Source organism: Panthera uncia, chromosome B1 (assembly GCF_023721935.1).
Source record: "Panthera uncia isolate 11264 chromosome B1, Puncia_PCG_1.0, whole genome shotgun sequence".
NCBI lineage: Eukaryota > Metazoa > Chordata > Mammalia > Carnivora > Felidae > Panthera > Panthera uncia.
This window is the reverse complement of record NC_064811.1, coordinates 119,713,274-119,728,310: the sequence shown is the minus strand read 5'-3', so window position 1 is coordinate 119,728,310 and position 15,037 is coordinate 119,713,274.

Here is a 15,037-nt window from a genome sequence, read left to right as displayed (position 1 = left end):
GGGCCTGGGTCTGCCCCACCCCAAATTACATAGTCTGTGGGTGTAGAGGAAGTAGCTTTCCATGTAATAATAATAATAATGACAGAATAATCAGTGGAAGAAGGAGAAAGAAAGAGAAATAGAGGCTGGTCAAGCAAAACATATGTCCACTACACTCTCCTAACCTAGGCTCCCATAATCTACTGTCCCCTTCTAGGTTTAATAAAACTGACCTGAGATTAGTCTTCAGTAACATCAATTTTAAATGAATTTTTAAAGTTTTAAATATTTTTTAATTTAAAAAATATTAAATATATTCTTAAAATTATTAAACATTAAAACAATTACAGGAAGCCACATGTATGTACTACCCTAAAAGTTATCCAACAAGGCTGCTTTCGTTGCTACAAAACCAAAATCCTGTTTGCATTGTTTGATTGTGCTGACTCTTCTTGGGTTCCCAGTCAATTCCTCCCTCAGGGCTGAATAAAACCCAATGCAAGCTCATTTTATTTCAAAATACAAATCATATTTCACTTCTGTGACCAAAAATTATACAAAAATCCAGACAATTATTTTCCTTTTTTTTTTTTTTTTTTTTAAGTTTGTTTATTTTGAGAGAGAGAGAATCCCAAGCAGGCTCTGTGCTGGCAACTCTGGGCAGGAACTTATGAACCGTGAGATCATGACCTGAGCTAAAACCAAGAGTCGGATGTTTAACAACTGAGCCACCCAGGCTTTTAAAATTTACAGACACTATGGGGGTTAAACTGACCCATCTGTTTTTTCACTGTTTTGCTGCCTCTTTTTTTTTTTTAATGTTTATTTATCTTTGAGACAGAAAGAGAGAGAGAGAGAGAAAGAGAAGGGAAGGAGCAGAGACAGAGGGACACACAGAATCCAAAGCAGGCTCCAGACTTGACACTGTCAGCACAGAGTCTGATGTGGGTCTTGAACTCACAAACTGTGAGATCATGACCTAAGTCTATGTCAGACGCTTAACCAATTGAGCCACTCAAGCACCCCTTGCTGCCTCTTTTTGATGCAAGCTTGTTTCTCCTGACATTTATGTCTATTTTCTTCTAAAATATTGTTTGCATTTAAATAAATGCATCCTTATTATTCTAAAATTTGCTCTTCTTTACTCCCTGTGTTGGACATCTTTTATTCCCTATCTTATGACATCTAGGTCTATTCTTCAGTGATTGCTACACTAACCAGATACAAACATGGATAGTCTGACAACCCCTCACCTCAGCTGGACCCCTTTTCTCTTGCTTTCTTCCCCTGTGCTCCTCTACCTTCTCAGTGTAGGATGGCCACAGGAAGGTGCTCAGCCATTCAGACCTATGTGAAAACCTAGAAATGTGAGAATTTAATCCACTCTGAGTCAATTTTTGACCCATGAGGGCAAGAGCCAATAGATAAATATTCCCCTCCTGCATGCTTTGGGCAGGCAATATTGAGGGGAACTTTACATAGTTCCTCAGAGAGACCCCAGTGGAACTGAACTCCAACTGCCCACACCAGTAGACCAGTTTAATATTCAAATGAACCTTGAATTTGCTTTCTTTTTCTCCCAAGCTAACTCTTCTCCAGCTTCCTGGGACCCCTCCAGTCCCTATTCAGTGCTTTAAATTTGAGCAATGCGAGTATCCATGCTAAGACATTCCATGTTTACCTGTGATGAAGTTGCTTGTTGTAGACTATTCTTCATGCCAAAAACAATAAGAAAAGCCAACTAAAATTCTAAAAGAAAAAAAAAATTATTTGTTTGAAGGCGTTGGAGAACTTCCAGTGGCAGCCAGACCCTTAAGGTGTCAAGATCCCAAGGAGAAAGAAAATCCAGAAACATGACTTTTGAATGCTGTTTACCCCTCAAGGCTTTGCCAATTCTAGATATCAATTGTGAGGTTAAGAATCTTTATTCCACTGCTAGAGATCAGAAAATCTAAGTGCATTTTTGGTAATTTTCCAAGTCTGGGTAAACAAAAATTAGAGTTACGCTGTCAAGGCAGCCAGAATCTTAGAGTTTAAGCCTAGACAGAAGGGAGGTGCAAAAAGTAAGAATGATACTCAGCTTGTTTTTCTGTCAGTGTATTTTGTGAATTTAGCCAATGAGGGCAATAAGCTAAGAAGCCAAGCATAAAGCCATTGAAAATCAGAGCAGATTAAAAAAAAAATCTTTTTTTTAAAGAAGATAAAACTGGAGGCCATGACTCACCAAGGAAAAGGCACTCCAATGAACATTGCATGCTGTCATTTGAAACCTTTGGGATGCCATACCACTCAAGAAGGAAATTAAACTTGAGAAAGAGTGAAATACAGCTTTTGATCTTCTAGGTTCAGTTGGTTATGGTGATTTGCCTCCATTAGAACTACCAAGCGGAGGATAGGGAAAACTCACCAGAAAGAGATAACACAATCTATATCATCTCCAATTTTTCATTTGCAATGTCTGGTGTTCAATAAAAATATACCAGGTACACAAAACTAAATGACACCAACACAACAACAAATAGGAACAAAAGAAAAAATAGATAACAGGGAAAGGCTCAGAGATGACCCAGATATTGGAATTAGTAATCACTGACATAATATAACTATGCTTAAAATATCTAAGAAAATAAAGACAAAATGGGAAATTTCAGCAAACAACTGGAATCTCTTACTAAGAGTCATATAAAAATTCTAGAACTGCAGAATACAGTAACAAAAATTAAGAAATCCATATATAGATTTAACAACAGATTGATTATAGCTGGATAAAGGATTAGTCAATTTTAAAACTACAAATTTAGATGATGTAGATGGTGTTTTGTTATTGTAACTAATTGTAAATTTTATTTTACATTACAGTCAATAATGTTCTTTATTATTTTTTTTAATGTTTATTTTTTGAGAGAGAGAGACAGAGCATGAGCATGGGAGGGGCAGAGAGAGGGAGACAGAATCCAAAGCAGGCTCTAGGCTCTGTTAGCACAGAGCTCCATTCAGGGCTCAATTTCGCAAACTGTGAGAAGATTACCTGAGCTAAAGTTGGACAGTTAACCAACTGAGCCACCCAGGCACCCCTGTCAGAAATGTTCTTTATTGATGGGAGAAGGAAAAGCCCAAATGAGTTTTACTCAAACAAAAAAATGGGGCCAGGGGTAAGCAAAAAAAAAAGAAAAATAGTAAGGTAGGAAGAAATAGTTCTCTGAACAGGGATCATTTACATGGTTCAGATTAGTGATGAGAACCTTCACTACATATGTGCACTCTCTTTTTTAGATTTATTTTTCTGTATGATGACTTCTACAAGCCAAAAGACCAAAGTAAAATTGAAACTGAGATCAGAATAAGGCTAATAATTTGGTTATGATAATTATATAATTAAAGGACTCTTATTAATGAACATAAAGAGTAGAAGCACTGTAAAGACCTCAGAGTTAAAACTGCCCAAAGTTAAGAAATGCACACATACTGAACATTGGTTGTGGTGCAAAAAACATTGATTTTTAAGTTATATAGTATATTAATTTAGGTCCCCACCAGACAAAATTTTAAGTATAAGCAATTTACTTCTACAAAAATAAGTAGGAGAGGGGCACCTGGGTGGCTCAGTATGTTAAGCAACCGACTCTTGATTTCGGCTCAGGTCATGATCTCACAGTTTCGTGAGTTCGAGCCCTGCATCACGGGTTCTGAACGCTGACCACACACAGACCTGCTTGGAATTCTCTCTCTCCCTCTCTGTCGGCCCCTCCCCCACCCATGCTCTCTCTGTCTCTCTCAAAAGAAATAAATAAACTTAAAGAAATAAATAGGAGAGTTACATAAGTGGAACAGGACAAGGATAAAAGTTTGCCATTAAGCAAGCTACCACTGTGGGTGTTTAGTATCTATGAGCTCTGAGAAATGGTATAAAATATATGCCTGCATGTTATCACAGTAGAGGAGCAAGAAAGCTGGGGTATTCACATGCCAACTCCCATCATTCGTTGTTTGAGGGTTGCTCATGAGGGGACAGGGCCAATTTCTCAGAACTTCCAGCTTGGAGTCTGCATGCACAGAGCAGTGTTCTGCTCCTTACGGGAAAGCCCTTAGCAAGAAGAGGAAGAAGAAGAAGAAGAAGAAGAAGAAGAAGAAGAAGAAGAAGAAGAAGAAGAAGAAGGAGGGGGAGGAGGAGGCGGAGAGGGAGAGGGAGAGGGAGGGGAAGGGAAAGGAGAAAGAGAAGAGGAAGGAGGAGGAGGAGGAGGAGAGAGAGAAGAAGAAGGAAAGGAAGGGGAAGGGTGAGGAGAAGAGGAAGAAGGAGAAGGAGAAGAAGAAAAAGAATAAAAAGGAGGAGGAGGAGGAAGGGGAGGGGGAGGAGGAGGGAGAAGGGGAAGGGGAGGGGGAAGAGGAGGAGGAGAAGGAGAAGGAAAGGAAGGGGAGGGGAAGGAGAAGAGGAAGAAGGAGAAGAAGAAGAAGAAGAAGAAGAAGAAGAAGAAGAAGAAGGAGAAGGAGGAGGAGGAGGAGGGGAGGGGGAGGGAGAGGGGGAGGGGGAGGAAGGGGAGGAGGAGGAGGAAGTGGAAGAGGGAGGAGGGGGAGGGGGAGGAGAAGGAGAAAATACTGCAAGTTGGAAGTCATTGACTCACTGGAGCGGACTGCAAGTGGTAAGGCCCAAGAAATAAGGGTGAGGCACTGTCAGCATCTGCTTCAGGCAGGGATTGAACATGGTGAGTAATGTGGTAAGTTGTACAGCACTAAAGGCCCAAGTGTTCACCTCTTCCTGTATGTATGCCTTTTGCCAAGCGACTTTAAATGTCTTCTCATATACAGGAGAGGCCCACCTCCCTTCTTGTTGATCCTGAGTTTGGCCTTATCATCTATTTTGGCCAACAGGAAGACAGCAGATGCATGCAGAGGCTTGAAAAAAGCATTTTTGACCTCCACTACCTCTCTTGCTCCTCTGACTTTGCCATAAGGCCTACCTTGGCTAGCCTACTGAAGAATGAGACTTAGTAGGGCAAAGCCAGGACATCCCGTTCATCCCAGATAAAGTCGTACCAGATCAGCCAAATTGCAGCCAATCTCCGAGTATGTGAGACCAGAAGAACCAAATGATCCACAGACTTATTACTAAATAAATGTTTATTGTTTTAAGCAAACAAAGTTTGTGGTTGTGTTACTGAACCATGCTGGAATGCTGGCGGAAAAACCAAGGGGCACTCGGAGAACTTGGTGGATCAGAGATTTATTTAACACCGGCGGGCTCAGAAGAGACTGTTTCTCCAAAGATTTGAGCGCTAAAAGCAAGTGGGAAGGGTAATTTATAGTTGTCAGCTTCCATATCTATGGCAGGTTTTCGTGTGTGCAGCAAACAGGGCAAGAAGAACCCAGAAGAGGGGTCTCTGAGCCCGAGACCAGAGCTTGTTTTAGTCCCGTAGGCCATCTTTGGCACAGTACTTTATTCATTTCTCCAACAGTTATAATAATGCACCATATTATTATAGCAATAGATAATTAGTACCTAGAAGGAGTGTGCTGCCATAGCAGAAATCAAATATGCGGAATTGGTTTTAGACAAGGTAGATGAAAGAGGCGGAAAACTGGCAAGGAAATTGCTAGAACAGACTAAAAACATGGTAGCTTGTGTTATATAGTCATGAAACATTTGGTGGAACTGTCGTGTGAGGTAACGTGAAGATACAAAATGTACCTTATGAATTTTTGGACTTGACTTCCAGGCAGAATGTTGAAAATATCAACTGACTCTTATACACTTGATTAGTTGCATATAAGTTATACAAGCAAAAGATGAACTTGGGAAAGAACACACACAGTTTACAGGGAGAATTTTGTGGGAATCCTGAGACCAAAACTTGCTAAGATGGAAACCAGAATTTATCCCTACTCTCACAAACCAAAAAAAGATTCCCAGATGAAGACATGGCCCCAAGGTAAAGATAAAATCAAGGGTGTGGGCAGCATACCTTTTATTAACACCTTTTAAAGAATTAAGCCAGGTTCCAGTAATAGCTCTTAGCAAACAAAAGAACTTCCAGGAAATTTAGGGTGTTGTCCCTCAGGAGTCAATATATGCAGAGTAGCAGTGATTAACTGTAGAGAGGCAAGCCTGCAATCTGACTATAGGAGAATGCTAACCCTGAATAAGTATTGTGCTTTCTCTCCCCCCTCTCTCTTTTCTCTCTCCCTCTTTCTCTCTCAGCCTAAGTTTTCCATCTAAAATTTTCAAATACCCCCAAGTCATGACTGAAAATTAATAAAAAGAAACCTCATTTAAAATGGGCTGGTGGAGTGCACCGGGGTGGCTCAGTCAGCTAAGCTACCGACTCTTGATTTTGGCTCAGGTCATGATCTCACAGGTCATGATCTCACAGTTCATGAGTTTGAACCCCAAGTCAGGCTCTGTGCTGGGGGTGCAGAGCCTGCTTGGAATTCTCTCTCCTTTTATCTTTACCCCTCCTTCTCTCTCAAAAATAAATAAATAAACTTAAAAAAAAACCTCAAATAAATAAAATGGACTTGGGGAGCATCTGGGTGGCTCAGTCGGTTAAGCAGCTGATTCTTGATTTCGGCTCAGGTCTTGATCTCATGGTTCATGACTTCGAGCCCCATATCTCAGGCTCTGCACTGACAGTAAAGAGCCTGCTTGGGGTTCTCTCTTTCAGCTCCTCTCCTGCTCACATGTGCATGCACTCTCTCTCTCTCTAAGTAAATAAAATAAACTTTAAAAAAATAAATTAAAAAATGGAGTAAGGAGGTTAGAAGAGGGAGTTCTCATGCCTTACCACTTATCAATGGCAGACCCAACAAGAAGAGATGGACCTTGTATGTGAATACTACTTTAATATCGAAGCAGGAAAAGGAATGTTTTTCCTCCTGAAACAGGGTACTGTCGGAAAAAACACCAGACGCTGAATAGAAGTGAGGCAAGATTTTATTCACGGCCAGGCCAAACCTGATCTCCTGATCTTAAGGAGAAAAGTGCAGGGAATGGCCCGAACAAAGGTAGCAGTGAGTTTATATGGATTTTAGCAAGTCAGAGTACATCATTATTTAGTTAGCCAATTATAATTTACAGCATTTCATGGTAGCCAATCATATTGTGACACACAGATGTTAGTCTTGGTGGGAACCTATCAATTTAAAGTTCTTTGTCCTAAGAGGATTTAAAATGACCAAGCATAGTTAGACACCTAAGATACCATGGGGCAGTGAGTTCTGACTTTTTACATGTTGGTCTTGCTTAGGCTAGATCTTGGTGGAAGGGGTGGGGGAGCGTTTTGCAACCCAAATTATCTATTTAGCAAGCAGGCGAAGTTACAGAAGCGAGATAGGGCGGTTAGTAATTTCTGATAACCCTAATAGGGAACTACATAAGCTTTTATCTCAATTATTCATGAAAGGTGAGTTTAAGCCGAACTTATATACAATAATCTTTCTAATATCTTAAAAGTTGACCTATTACACTCCTATCCTGGCAACAGGCCAGTCAATGAGAGACAGTCACAACTCAGCCAATGAGAAGCCACTCTACTCCCACTTTACTCCAATGGACCTTGTGTTTATAACAGCTCCTCCCAGATTCTGCTTTCCTCTAAAAAGAGTGTTCGTCTCCTTTGTTCTGAGGACTTGTCTATTGTTTTGTCATAGCTTGCTCATCCCAGATTGCAATTTTCTGCTATTTCCAAATGAACTCATCATGCTGGTAAAATAACTGGCAGTTTTATTTATTTATTTTTTTTTTTCAACATTTTTTTAATTTATTTTTGGGACAGAGAGAGACAGAGCATGAACGGGGGAGGGGCAGAGAGAGAGGGAGACACAGAATCGGAAACAGGCTCCAGGCTCCGAGCCATCAGCCCAGAGCCTGACGCGGGGCTCGAACTCACGGACCGCGAGATCGTGACCTGGCTGAAGTCGGACGCTCAACCGACTGCGCCACCCAGGCGCCCCTGGCAGTTTTATTTTTAAGGTTAACACCACCTAGAGTCAGACTTAGGTAGGAATCAGCAATTTCATACCTGTTATATGTGCATTTGCAACTTTTTGGAACCAAACCAAAGGTGTGTTGGCAGATTACTTATCATATCAGTAGTCAGAGCCTTCATTGCTGATTCTTTTGTCCTTCCAAGTTAATATAAATCAATGTGTAACGGTTAACAAACCAACAACAGCAAGGGCAAGCTGCCCAGGGAATACAGTCTAAGGAGATTGAAATAGTCAAGACGTTCCAAATTCAGGGGTGTGGAATTGCTGAAAGAGAATCCTGGAACAATGTGCTTGTCAGAAATGTATCTTCGGAGACTGAGGATAGAATCTGAAAAGTTTAATTTGACTTGAGAAGTTATTCTGCATGCATTAAACAGCTATAAGCCTTGCTGTTGGCCCTCCACATCATACAGTTGTTTAATAATCAAATACCTTTATTTCCCAGGAGTAATACCTGGTTTACAATTACGAACAACAGGGTCAGGGAGACAGACACTCCTCTTTTGAAATTGACTTGAAAAACTCCTTTTGATCTCTATAGCCAGAGGCAACAGAGTTAATAAGTTTCAAACACTACAACCTCCAGAGACTAGTTTTTCTTATTTGGAAAAGCAAGTATAAATAAAAATAAGCATAAAAACCTTACCATGGAAGTATTTAAATTTCTAGCCCAGTATATTAAAAAGTTCTTAATAATACTCAAAAATAAAAAGCAAAAAACTACATTGGTTCACAAAAGGACCAGGCCCGTGTCTTCTTTTTTCCTTAAATTTATTTATTTATATTGAGAGAGAGAGAGAGCACGTGAGCACAATTGCTAGGGAAGAGCGGAGAGAGAGGGAGAGAGAGAGAATCCCAAGCAAGCTCTACACTTGTCAGCATGGAGCCAAACGAAGGGCTCAAACTCACAAACTGTGCGATCATGACCTGAGCTAACCAAATGAGCCACCCAGTGCCCCAGACCCATGTCTTCTGATTCCCACTCCAATGCTCCTTTAATTGCTGCCTCATTTGACTGGATGTTTTACATACTATTAAGATTATTTCTATCCTAAATAACTCCAATGTCATTTTCTTTAATATTGAGATTCTGTAAATTGTTACTAAGAATAAAAACTTTTTTGGGGGAAAAAAGGCACATTACAAACAGTATGTATTATGATGTCATATTTGGAACACATGTTTTAGACTTCTAATATAATTGACTATTGAACCAATTAAATTCCTATTAAGTTGAAGACACTTCCCAATTAATTGAATGAAAACAAGATTAAATCTAAACAGAAGGAAAGCCAATATTTCATGATTATCTTTGAAGGATATAGATGAAGGAAAACAATTGCTTTTCACCAAATGTTGTCAGTCAACCCATGAGGGGCTTGTGATTAAAAGGGGCCATGGTGGGCAGGGCACCTAGGTGGCTCAGTTGGTTAAGCATCTGACTCTTGGGTTTGGCTCAGTTCATGATCTCACAGTTTTGTGAGTTCCAGCCCAGAGTCAGGCTTAGCTTGGAGCCTGCTTGGAATTTTCTCTCTCTCCCCCTCTCTCTGTCCCTCCCCCACTCGTGCTTTCTCTGTCTCTCTCAAAATAAATACATAAAACTTTAAATAAATAAATAAATAAATAAATAAATAAAAGGGGCCACTAGGTGAGAATCACCAAATAATATTTTGAAATGGAATGAGTGGGATTATGGGCTGATAAGTTATTATTTAAGTTCATGTAACCTTTATCTCTAAAGTAGCCCTATAAGGAACCAAGAAATCCTAGAATGCTTGGAATAAAAAGGTTTTGAAAAGACTTCAGTGTTCAGGCAAAATCATACCTCAACCAAGCCAGTGGTAAATGTTGCCTTATTAATTTGGGGCAGAGATTATATTCAAAACATGTAACCACTTCTATTACATGTGCCACCCAATCAGAATGAATACTGACTGACATAATGCAACAGTGCAGGATAGCTAAATATCAGCCCCATTTTTAGGTAAAATTAATAAAATGAGATAAGCAATAAGGGGCCATATTCTATTGTTTATGCCCTAAACCTTTAATGTAAATGCTTGAAAAGGTGGGAATCCATGTTCTTTAGCTGCCATATTGAGAGATGTTCTAATACTGATGCTACAAATCACTGAGGCACTTCTGATATAAGGGCTAGTTTTGCTTGACCTGCACAGCATATGTTTAATGTGAATTAACTGACAATGTCTTATAATAAATAAACTTCACATAAAATGTTTTAGCTTCTCTTGAAATATCAAAAGATCTATGAATAATGATCTCACAACTCCTCACGACAACAGGGACCAGCAGTTGCTCCCTTCAGAAGGGACATGCTCCCTGTCTGGACGCAGTTGCCACCAGCCATGTTCTATCTACACTTTTAGGGAACATGCGTCATGCTTATAGACACTTGAGCTTGGAACTTGTGTAGAGTCCAGTTAGTCAAACTACTGAGAACAGCCTCAAGCTTCCTATGCATTTAGGTCATCTAATTAGAGTTCCTCTACCCCACGTGTCCTTCTACAACCCAATCCAACCGTTGCATAAGTAGAAACAGCCTCAAAGATAAATAAGTGACTTGGAAATGAATGTAAATGGTATGAACAGGCCATTACAAAAAGCAGGCTACTTGGGGCGCCTGGGTGGCTTGGTCGGTTAAGCATCCGACTTCGGCTCAGGTCACGATCTCGCGGTCGGTGGGTTCGAGCCCGCGTCGGGCTCTGTGCTGACAGCTCAGAGCCTGGAGCCTGTTTCAGATTCTGTGTCTCCCTCTCTCTGTGACCCTCCTGCGTTCATGCTCTGTCTCTCTCTGTCTCAAAAATAAATAAACGTTAAAAAAAATTTTTTTTTAAAAAGCAGGCTACAGATTATTTGATGATTTTACAAACAAAAACAAAAACAAAAAAAAGTTAGTGTTTCCTGTGTCATTTCCTTACAATTTGTCACAATGCCTCTTTATAAGGAGTAATTATTCCAACCCAGTGCCTAAATTGCAATTGGAATTGGATGTCAGATGAACTATTTCATGTCTCCTAAAATTTCAATTAAAAATTCAGACTTATTTTATCTTGCTAATAAAGACCTTGTCTAGCTGTGGTTGGCTGAAGGGTTAGACACAAAGCAATTAGTATGCTTTGACTCTTCTTGTGACTCCGAAACACGCATTTGTAAAATCCTCATACTATAATACAACCTGGTTTACTAGACAATAAGAGTATAAAACACTTCCAACTGCAAATGCTTAATAACAGTTGATTACTATTGATCAAAGAAGGTACAGAAGAGGGATGCAAAGCCTAGTCAATATCTAGTCATGTCAAATAAAATTCACTTCCTTTTTCCAATAGGATTACTAGGTTGGTAGATCAGGGGAATGTGGCTACATAGTATATCTACAAATGACAAATGTTTATGTAAGCTTTTTTTATTATATTATTGTGGACATATGGAGGAATATGGACAAAATGAAATCACAATTAGGATGTTATCTTTTGCTTAAAACTGGCTTTTCCCCCAGGGTTTTCTTAGTTCATAGTATTGTCATTCACCACCAAATATCCAAGCTAGAAATTTCAGTATCACCCTGATTCCTTTTTCTCCTTCACTCATGTTCGACACTCTACCACATCTAGAATCCAGTGTCCTTCTCAGCCTCACTGCTGCTTCTCTGATACAAGCCTTCCTACTACTACAACTTTCTGACTGTTCATGCCCTGCAATCTATCCCCACAAGCCACCAGATTGACTTTTTTTTTTTTAAATAAAAGTACCTCCATGGCACTACTATACATAATACCCATCAATAATTCCCCTTCCAAAGCCCTCAATGATCTGAGGTTGCAATAATGAAATTCAAGAACTAGGATGCAGGCAGTGGAAATGCTGCTTTGTTCTTCATGGGTAGACCACACCCAGGTGGGCAAACCAGAAGGAAACCAGAATCACCAAGAACCACACAACCCTTTCATATGGATATTTTGTATGCAAGTGAAAAATCTGTGGGTATATAGAACAATTTGGAATGATTGTAGGACAGTTGTTAGATTTGTTCTGCAAAGGCCCAAGAAATGTAACTAGAATTCATATATATATTAAAGAACCAATTTTTGGTGATTACAAGCAACAACTTTTAATGCTCAGAACTAAACAAGATTCTTCAAGGAAAGTGATGCATTTCCCATCACAGAAAGTATTCAAACACAGACCCGATAATTTATATGCCTGATCAGATTATTATAGAAACGACTCAAGTCTCTAATAATTTAGTTATGTGAACTTTAAAGTTCTTCAAATTCCAATATGCTATGATTGATTTTCCAAAATTAAAGACACTCAATACTACTAACCCTTCTATTATAAGATTTAATGTATCAAAATACTGCCAACCAATGGCTTATTTATAATAACAATTTCTCTCTCGTCCCTTTTGGCCACCACACCCACTTCCCAATTACCCATCTCATCAGTTTTAACAATCTTAACTGAAGTAAATAAGACCTCCTTGGTTTAGAAAAAACTCAATGATATGCACAACTACTACCCACAATTCCTTCCAGGACTCAGTGAGCAAGTCTGTCACTCTGGGAGTGCCAATCTCAAAGCATTTGCCACTCCATGTCCTTCAGAGATATCCTTGCACACTAACTACATAATAACATTTTTCAAAGATTCTAATTTTAAACTCAAGTCTAACATTCCTGATGAAATAAAGACTCTTATGAAGATTCTTACCTCTGCCATCCAAACTCTCTATGACACTCAGAGCCAGAAGAAGTGGGAAAAGGCCATGTAGGAAAACAAAAAAACAAAACGACAAAAAAAAAAAACCCAAAACCTAAAGCAATACTGCAAAGTAACTTATGTAGTCAAATTTTCATTATTTGGTGTGATCAATTTTGTTATTTTTATGGTACAAAACAAGTTTCTAGGACTAGAACTCTCTTCTAGGAAGAAATTAGATCATAAATTTCCCATGTGCCTTCTTTCAAGGAACATTGGGAAAGGCTACATAAATATGACATAATTATGGCAAGGGGGATGGTATCATATTATTTTTCTACTGCTATTCAAGTCTTTTCTTCTTGCCAAGTTTAGAGGAATTGAGTGTATATAAAGATTTAGCAAACTTTTCAACATTCTGGCCACTGCACAGGAAAGATGTTACCAAGAGCCATCTAGAAACTCATAACTATGAAGTTGGGAGTCAGGCTCCTCCCTTGATGACCCTCCAAGCATCTAAAGGAAGCAGGTCTGGGTCAAGCTGAGGTTTCCGTAGCCCAGGGGGATGTTCACAAGATGGTGGTCAGCCTTCAGGACAAAGATAGATGGCTCTGGTGCTTTCTCCAGTACACATGCTATAGCATGCTGGCTCCTGTTGTGATGTGGTAACAATGTCAGAGGAAAATCCAGACACAGAAATACAGGAGGATTGGGGTGCCTGGGTGGCTCAATCGGTGAAGCTTCCGACTTCACAGCTTAGGTCATGATCCCATGGTTCATGAGTTTGAGATCTGCATAGGGCTCTGTGCTGACAGCTCAACGCCTGGAGCCTCATTTGGATTCTGTGTCTCCCTCTCCCTCTGCCCCTCCCCTGCTTGTGCTGTCTCTCTATCTCTCAAAAATAAATAAAAACAAACAAACAAAAGAAAGAAATGCAGGAAGATAGACAGATCTAGGGAGTGTGTAGTGAAAGAGAAATGGGAACCATAATTCAGATTCTTTCATAGCTTGCCCTTCACTGGCCACATGTCTTAAGTGGGAGAATCTGTGCCTGTTCTCAGTCTGGACTTCGACAGAGGAGGGGTTGAGGGAGGGGGTTGATGAGCTTTCTGAAGCCTTTAATTTAGAAATTCAGAGACAGGGAAGTCTCTTCTCATTACACATAACTGCAAAATGTCAATAAATTACCCTTGATGTCTTTTCCAAAATATCCCATAATGTATGGACTCTAATGAAATGTTAATACCCAAAAAAATCAGAAAGGAAAGTTCAGATGATCATGAAACATAAAAATATAGTCATCAATTCATTCTCTACTCTTAGTCCTATTAATCAGCTTTCCCTGAATCTTTGATGCATAATGACTCTCATTTGCACCCCTTCTGGAAATGGCTAAATATGTTTTGAAATTGGATGGCTCATTTCGTGGTCATTCTAACAGCAATTACAATATTCTGTGGTTAACACAGCATAATGTTCACTGAAACTCTATCATAATTATGCCAGCCAGTTGTAAGTGAATTACCATGGCAGGCACTCTGGGAATATAATACCACCGAATAACCTTCCCTGGCCACCCACACGGAGAGCTCTCCCTATCAGAGTGGAGGATAGGTTTGTATATCTCTCTCAGGACCTCTGAAAGAAGTTGTACACGGCAACTGAAAAAATACCTTCTGATGGTATCATTTGTTCCTAAATACTGATGACCTGAAGGAGTTCAAAAACATCAGTCTCCAAGCCACATTTTCCCTGTGGTAGATTATATCTAATGCCCCACAGGGCTTTCTTCTTGCTAATGAATCATTTTAAACGACTCTTCTCCCTATGGTTCACAGCTTGTTGCTGCCATGCCGTCTATTTTTCCATTGTAAATGGACTCTTGTGATTATTTAAAGTTAGTTTCAATTGTAATATATTTTGCATACACGGGATTAGAAGAATTCCATTCCTGCCTTGTTTCTCTTGACCACAGTATTCATCCTGAAGAGAGGCAGGAGAAGGAAGAGAGGGAAAGCAGAAATAGAACCCATGGTTTTCTTGAACCCAACTCTTTCCAGGTAAAAAGCTTCTGGCTTTCATCCTCCACTAGGACGAGCTGCCTGACTCCATAATTCTTGCTCTTACTTTCTGCACGTGACTCGATTCCATAGTTTCTGGCCCCTATAGGAAAAAGCAACACACAAAAGAAACTGTACCAGGCTTGGCATTTTTTCAATGCCCATAAGCTGGAATTCTGTGCTCAAGGCACCAGTAAAGGTTTTCCCTCAGAAACTGGCCTCAGGAGCTAGGGATTGCCTCTGTGGCATTCATGGTGGTCTCAGTTCTTACTTCCTTGTAGACACAAACATTTCCC